The sequence below is a fragment of the Tenrec ecaudatus genome, chromosome 15 (assembly GCF_050624435.1).
Source record: "Tenrec ecaudatus isolate mTenEca1 chromosome 15, mTenEca1.hap1, whole genome shotgun sequence".
NCBI lineage: Eukaryota > Metazoa > Chordata > Mammalia > Afrosoricida > Tenrecidae > Tenrec > Tenrec ecaudatus.
The window spans coordinates 24,702,599-24,710,209 of NC_134544.1; positions in this window are offsets into that span (position 1 = coordinate 24,702,599).

Below are 7,611 nucleotides of genomic sequence, written 5' to 3' on the forward strand. Positions count from 1 at the left end.
GCCTTGTGGCACAACCAGTATCCACTGCAGCACCATCACTCAACTAGGGAAGGGCAAATGCTTCAGTAGAACCTCTGGGTTCTTCCCCTGGCCTGTGAGCAGCCAGCTTGGAATAACGATCATAGTTTTTTCCTATGAGCACATGTTCTCTGGAGAGTAAACTCTTCATATCTAATCAAACTTTTGGCTCAGCATGTGCGTGTGTGCTTTCTAATGTACAGAAGTGGCACCAAAGAAACTCAGTTTATACCCTTTATCTATAATGTACTATGTCAGTAATGCCATCATCCTGGTGGTATTGCAAAGTCTTTAAGTTTGAAATGTTAGGCCCTCTTATAGGCACCATGTGTGGATATTATGTGCCAAAGAAGCCACCTCTCTGATTGGATTGGAAAAGCTGAGCTCCACTTAGCTAGGGGTACATGGGTCACTCATGGACCCACCATCTCATTCTCCTCTCTAAATTGAACAAACCCATTTTCAAAGCCCCCTTCCAACTCTAGCATCCAGTGAGCCCTCTCAGTCCCTCACCCTCATGTCTTTTCGTCAATTCTAGAAAAAGGATCTCTTTTCCTAGTTACCACCACCTTAGCCCTCCGTGGGCAGCCCCACCCACAGGGCTCCAGAGGACTAGGAGAAAGAGGATTCTGGGAGATCCATCCCCGGCTCCCCCTAGCTGCTTCCTCCCCCGCTTGCTTTCCCGTCCACACCTGTCTGTGGGCCTCTGCTTTCCTGGGTCACTGTGGGAAACTCCCATGTGCCAGTTGGGGTGGTTTTATTTTTGAGAGCAGAGAACAGCTGGGTGATTTTAAAGATGGAACTTAAGGCCCACTTAACTAGTCAACTCCAGTTGTCAGTCCCCAAAGTTGCATTTAAGGACAGGAGTTGTGGATGTGACCTGAAAGCTAACATACCCAGATGCTTTGTCCGTACCCAGCATGAGCGACTGCATACTTTATGAGATGTTTCCAAAGAACTTCTGCTACATGGTTTTGGTCTTATTCTTCTCTTCATAAAAGGTATTCACTGGTGTCTGGTCCTATGAGCTCTCTGGCTCAGAAAAGAAAGAGGGCCAGCAAGTTAACAAATTAGACATGTTCCACCTAGCCAGGCCATCAAAAACGAATTTTATTTGGTCTCAACCTAACCCATCCCCAGATCCTGATATGTATCTAAATGATGGAAAATCCTGTTCCAAGTCATAAAATATTTCACAGCAGAGCCAAACAGGTCTAATAGACCCATTTCTCATTATAAAGGTCAATGCCAGGGACATCTGATGCTATATAGCTGTCTGATTGGATTTAGCAGGTCAAGCCTGACTAATCCTATCCTCTGATTGGAGTGAATGCATTTCTTCCAGGGGAAGGGAGAGACAATTTTTTTCCCCTACAAACCATTAGATTCTATACTCTAAGCCTATATTTTTGTGACACACTGTTAGAATGTTGATCAAATCCAACTAATCCATTAAACAAACCTGAGTAAATAGTCCATACCACACCATGAATTAACATTTAGAAGCCATGAGCAATGAAATCAAATCCTATTAGAAATGGGAAGGTGTACTCATCCAAAGAGCAGAGTCTGAAAGAATCCTGGGAAGCAAATCTGTTGAAAGTTCACATAATGTGAATCCACAGCTGCTGCAGTTGGGAAACATGGGAGTCTACTTTTTCACACTTTTCTCATAGTAAAAAACTTAAGAGATAAATAATACTTTACAACACAAAGAACTCTAGACCCCAATTTATTATGAGGGTCTGTTTTCAGTTCTGTTGCTTATTTATAAAGAGTCCTGGTAGCATAGTGATTAAGCATTGGTCTGCTGACTGCAAGGGCAGCAGTTTGAAACCATCAACCACTCCCTGGGAGAAAAATGAGACTTTCTATTCCCGTGAAGGGTAGCTCTACCCTTTCCGATAGGGCCACTGTGACATGGCATTGGTTCGATGGCAGTGGACTTGGCTTTGTGTGTGTGTGTGTGTGTGTGTGTGTGTGTGTGTGTGTGTGTGTGTGTGTGTGTGTGTGTTTCTTGCTTACTGTAGAATACTGGGAAAAACTCACCACCACCTCCCACTTGGGGCTCCTACTACTTCATCTACAATGCAAGCATTTCAAGATCGGTCATATTCAAACAATATTGGGTCGTTCAGAAATGGCATGAGGCTATTTATGGATTTGTCAGGAAGGGTTGGCCCAATAACAGTGTAAGTGAAGTGTGGATAGTGTGAAAATTGAATAGCAGAGACAGAGCAGGCGAAAGTGCAGGACGCACAACAATGAGAAACCCAATAGGAAGATCAGAAAGACCAGCGAAGTCACATGAGTGGGTGTAGGTGCAAACAGGATTCTAAGATGCTAGAAAAACACATTCTGTACATCAGTTGAGGCTGAATGCAAGGACCAAGAAATCCCACCCTGGGTCTGTTTCACTGTTCCACACGGCCTAGTTTGCAGCTTTGCCATGCCTCGGCAACGTGGTCATCATGTTCAGCTCCCACTGTCAGCTGTAGCCCCCTGAGCAGTCTTTGGGAAGCAGCCACGCAGAAAACCGGCTCAAGGGGAGCAAGTCAAACTTATCAGAAGCTGTGTTCTTGACAACTAGCCGAACTAATTCTTATCCGTACTTTGTGTTTCATAACAATGCAACAGCATTAATTTTCCCCTGCAAGCGTAAACACCATTAATTGCTGTAAGTTAAGCAAAGAAACACCATACATTCCTAAAGTCAAAACAAAGGCAGCAACAAGATGAAGAGCCAACCAGCCAAGGATTTTTTTGTTAGCAAAGTCAGAGTCAAGGACCACACAATGCGGAAGCGGTGCGCGCTTGTCAGTAACTTCCCGGATGCTCCCCTGCAGCATCTGTGGCATGGTATTGACCACGCGGCAGTTTCCTGAGCACCAGAACCCAGGTTATGATCCAGATTATGAGACAAAGAAAGAAACTGAGAGCAAGTGTCTAACTGAATTTTTGTAAACAAGGAATTAGTGCCACACTCCCCAGCCTGCAAAATGAGGTCATACTATCTGAATTGTCGATGTCTCCACCGGCTGCCAGTGCGCCCTTGCAGGTGTGACTAAGGTACTGTGATCGGTTTACAGTGCTTAGAGGCTTTTCTGTGAACCAGACAACAAGGTCCCTTCTAGGGCTGTGGGTCCAAAGAGTGACTGTGCAGGACAAGCACCTGGGGGAGTATTTCAAACCTTGCTGCCCAGGCCCCACCCCAAGCCAATTATGCCGGCAACGATGAGTCCACAGAGAGCCACTCATTACTATTATTTAATCCCTCCCCAGGGGATTTTTGAAAATGAGAGAGACACAAAGACAGGAGCCATCTGATTCTGGTTCTGTGTCCCCGAGATGCTGACTGGGTCTCAAGCACAGCCTGGCCGTCGGGGTCTCTTAGGTTCTCGGTGATTCTATTGGCCACACCCCAGCTTCCATGTGATGCTTTATAGCAGCTCTGTGCCTAATTATCCCAAACTGAAAACAACCAGTTTTTGATGGCTGAGTTCATCTATAGGGGTAGGGGGTGGAGGGTGGGTAGTGAGTTCTTGGGTAGTCAAGGTCACATGAGGAAATACCTGTAGACAACACAAGACAGGGTAGAGGGTAGGGGAAAGCTCTGCTAGGAATACTAGGTACTAGTTCTTGATGGTTAGCAGTACTTTTACTTGTCTTGATCTTGCTTCAAGAACATGCAGGTGCACTAAAAGAAAATGCAGACCAGTCTGATGAGAACTTAGGCTCCGATCCAAGTGGAAATCTACACCCTCCCAATAAGAAAAGAACAGATCTGAAGATGAAGGAGAGGTTGGGAGCGAGCACAGGTCAGAGAGTCCTGCCCACTGCCTGGTGCCTGTACAGATGCCAAAACAATACTCAAAGTAGAACTGCCCCTGTGGGTTCCCCAGACTGTAACTCTTTACAGTAGTGGAACGCTGCACCTTGCTCCTGCCGAGTGGCTGGTGTTTTCAAACTGCTGACCTTGACATTAGCAGCCTGATATCTAAATATTACAGCATCAGGTGGTTGCTTTTCTTGTTAGGTGCCATCAATCTGGTTCCCACCCATCAGGACCCTATGTACAACCAAAAGAAACTCTGTACGGGCCTGCACCCTCCTTGCTAGTATTCCTATACCTGAGTCCATGGTGGCAGCCACTGAGCTAATACAGCTCATTAAGGGCCTCCCTCTCTTCCACTGCCCCTCTACTTTACCACGCATGACGTTTTTCTCCTGGGACTGGTCTGTCCTATGAACATGTCCATAACACATGAAACGGTGTCTCTCTTTCTCTGCTTCTAAGATCTCTGACTGAACTTCTTCCAAAGCAAGTGTGTCCCAGTCGCTGTCCATGGTGCTTTCTATGATTCTTTTCCAGCAGCACCATTCAAACCCATGAATTCTTCTCCGGCCTTCCTTATTCAAGGTCCAACTTTCACATGAAAATGAGGCCATTGAAAATACCATGGCTGGGATCAACTCAAGCAACTGGACCTCGGAAATCATCTCCCTATCTATAGACTGAGTGGAGTTGTCTCCATGGCTCTGTGTGATCTGTGCGGCATGCTTGCAAATGGAGACACAGTACTCACTCACTTGTGAAGAAAACTACAGACTCCTCTGGGATATGCCAGCCAGACTCAGGACACTGTACAGGAAAGACCCTGGATTGGCCCTCCCCTCGTCCTTCCCTCCAATTCCTACAAAGGAGCAAAACAACTATAGCTACAAAGGCACGGTCACCATAAGGGAATGGATTGGACAGCAGGCATCCACCTGCTGGCTGGTGACGTTGTGTCTCCCTGGGTTATCACCAGGTAACTGCCCAGGATCTGAACAAGTCCCTGGGCCTCAGAGGCCACTAGCTTAAGCAGAATGGTCTGGATGTGATAATTATGGACTCTGAACTGGAATGACTTGAGTTCATTCTTAGTTGCATTATCACCTGTGGGTCTTACTACCTCTACCCAGAAAACAATTGAGACAGAGGAAGTCTAAGTTCCCGTCCGTTGTTTATGAGGTGCGCCCAAATGGTTCTGGGGTGCAGGTAAGGAACTTTTCTGATAGGTGGACTAATCAACCAGGGCTGGCAACAATGTAGGGATCCATGTGAATTCCACAGGGAGAACAAACAGCTTTCTCATCATCAGTTTTGTTCTCAGTGACCCTGGAAGAAACGGACTCTTAGCTGGACCAATCTTGAAGTAGTCTGCTCCGTCAATTATTCCCAAGACATTTGCCCACTAAACCATAAGAGTATGGGCAGGGGCTATTCTGATGAAAACTTTCAACTATGTGAAATCCACGATGGAGTCACAGTTCTCTAGAAATTAGAATTCCTTAAAATGAGCACCCGAATGCAACGTATGAAGAAAATCCATATTTGAATCTTGATAAGACCTTTGCGATGGTAAAAAATCAGATTGATTTATCAACACATATTTGTTGAGTGTTACATTCACATCTTTGTGCTATGGGTTCCAGAATTTCAATTTTCTCATTAGAGCATAAAATTCTACTGTATTGTGCTAGTTTACATTAGGATCATTCCAGTGCCTTTCTCAGAAGGTTCAATTTTGATCAATTATCAGGACGAACCATGAGCAGCAAGCATCTCCTTCCACTTAAGTTACTCTGCTCATATGTTAGGCATCTTCATTTGAATAGTAAGTGTCTGTTGTAGGAGAAGTCTTCTGTTTTTGTTTGGTCTTTGAATAAACAACACAAAGCAAACACAGGTAATTCAGACTTCCCCTTGGATGGCTGCTCCTTAAGCTAACAGCCTGTATTTTCTTTCCCTCTATAGCCGGCTTCATTTTTCAGGCCTGGGCTGACATTTGCATCATGCACAGTGAGAACATTTCGCTCACCATCTTGTTTTGCTGCCTCCTATCAAAGCCCTGCTGCCTGATGCCCGTGAAAGTTACAACTGCGGAGAAGCAACCCAGATGGATGCGCCCCGGCTCCTGGCACCACCCCAGGGACGCGCTACTTAGCAGCTGCCCGAACTTTCTGAAATGGTTTAAAATTGCTTCTCTGTCTGGCCTTGCTGGTGACCTCCCAATCAGAAGGCAGGTCCCTTCTCCTCAGGTGGCACTAATGCAGACAGCTCTGGGACCTGGACACCTGACCCCCCCACCCCACTCAGCTGGCAGCAGGTCACAGGAGCCCCACTGCTGTCTCAGGCCGCCTGACAGACACCATACTCCACTCAGCAGGAAGTGCTGGGTGCTGGGAGGGAGACTCGTGGGAACTGGGAGAAATGATTTGAAATGTTCTAGGAGTTTGAATCCTCACCACTGACTTCAAACAACACCAGTGTAGGTGCTCCAGTGAAGTAAGAAACTAAAGGGGGCAGTCATAAAATCCTTCCTTCCAAGAGACATTGCTCCTTCCCGACTTCTCCTCCTACGTGAAACCTTGAACCTCTCAAACACATAGTAGAATCTTTAAACCGCGTTTTCTCAGTGCTTAAAATGATACAAGTCTGCTTTGGGGGAAACAGCAATGTTAATAAGTCCTTTAAGGAAATAAAACCAAATCCATTCCATGAATGGATTCTGACACCAATCCGCTCTATAAGAGAGAGTAAACTGCTCCTTAGGGTTTTCGACACCATCAATCTTTCATGGAGCTGAGAGCCTCCTCTGCTCCAGAGGCTGGCATGGGTGGAAAGAGACGGACCAAATGAGGCTCCAGAAAGAGCATCAGACTCGGACTCAAAACAGATCCAGGCTCCTGCGTCCCAGTGCTGCTTGTTGCCAAATGTACATACATTGTGAGGACGTTTGTTTTGCTTCCCTGGAACTAAAAAGTGGCACCAGGCTGCTATGAAAGGTAAATGAGTTAACATCATCATAGAAGCCTGATACATATTCCAACGGTAGAAACAACCAAGCCCATCTTGTATGTAAATCAGCTGACAACCAGCCAAGTGGCTTCACTGATGTAGCAGCTCTTTGCCTCTACATCTGATTTCAAAGGTGATGGATGTCTCATAGGATGCCCTGTCACTTGATATGTGTGTTCGTCTCCTTCACTACATGACTCTTTGCTGTGTTCCCTAGGTATCAAGTGCAATCCTCGCCCCCAGCAGGCATTCAATAAGTACTAATTGGTTGATTGATTAAACTGAATTTTAATACCATCTCAGCACTTACCTGCATCGGAGAAACCCTTATACACACACTAAAACAATTAGCCAGCAGACTGGGGCTTGAGCGGGCATTTCTTCCATTGGCCCTGGGAAGAAAACACTTGGATTCATATCCTGTCATTGAGAGGATTCTGCCTACAGGCGACCCCTTCCTCTTTGTCACTGACCTCTACTTCATAGAGCAGACAGGCTCTAAGGCCTCATTGGGAGGATGGTGTTGAGAACTGTGAGAATCTCTGGGGCAGTAATAACAGCAAGAGGAAATCAAGCGATATGGAAGTTCTAGCAATAAGAAGGTGCTTCTATTCTTCCATTGGTAAGATGGTTTGACTTTGAGATAGCTTGTTGATTATAAATTCCTGTTGCCCCATTTGAACAAAGGCACATAGTGTAATTGATTAGCAGCTTTAGAGTCACAGCTGGGGTTACGGCAGACTCGGAAA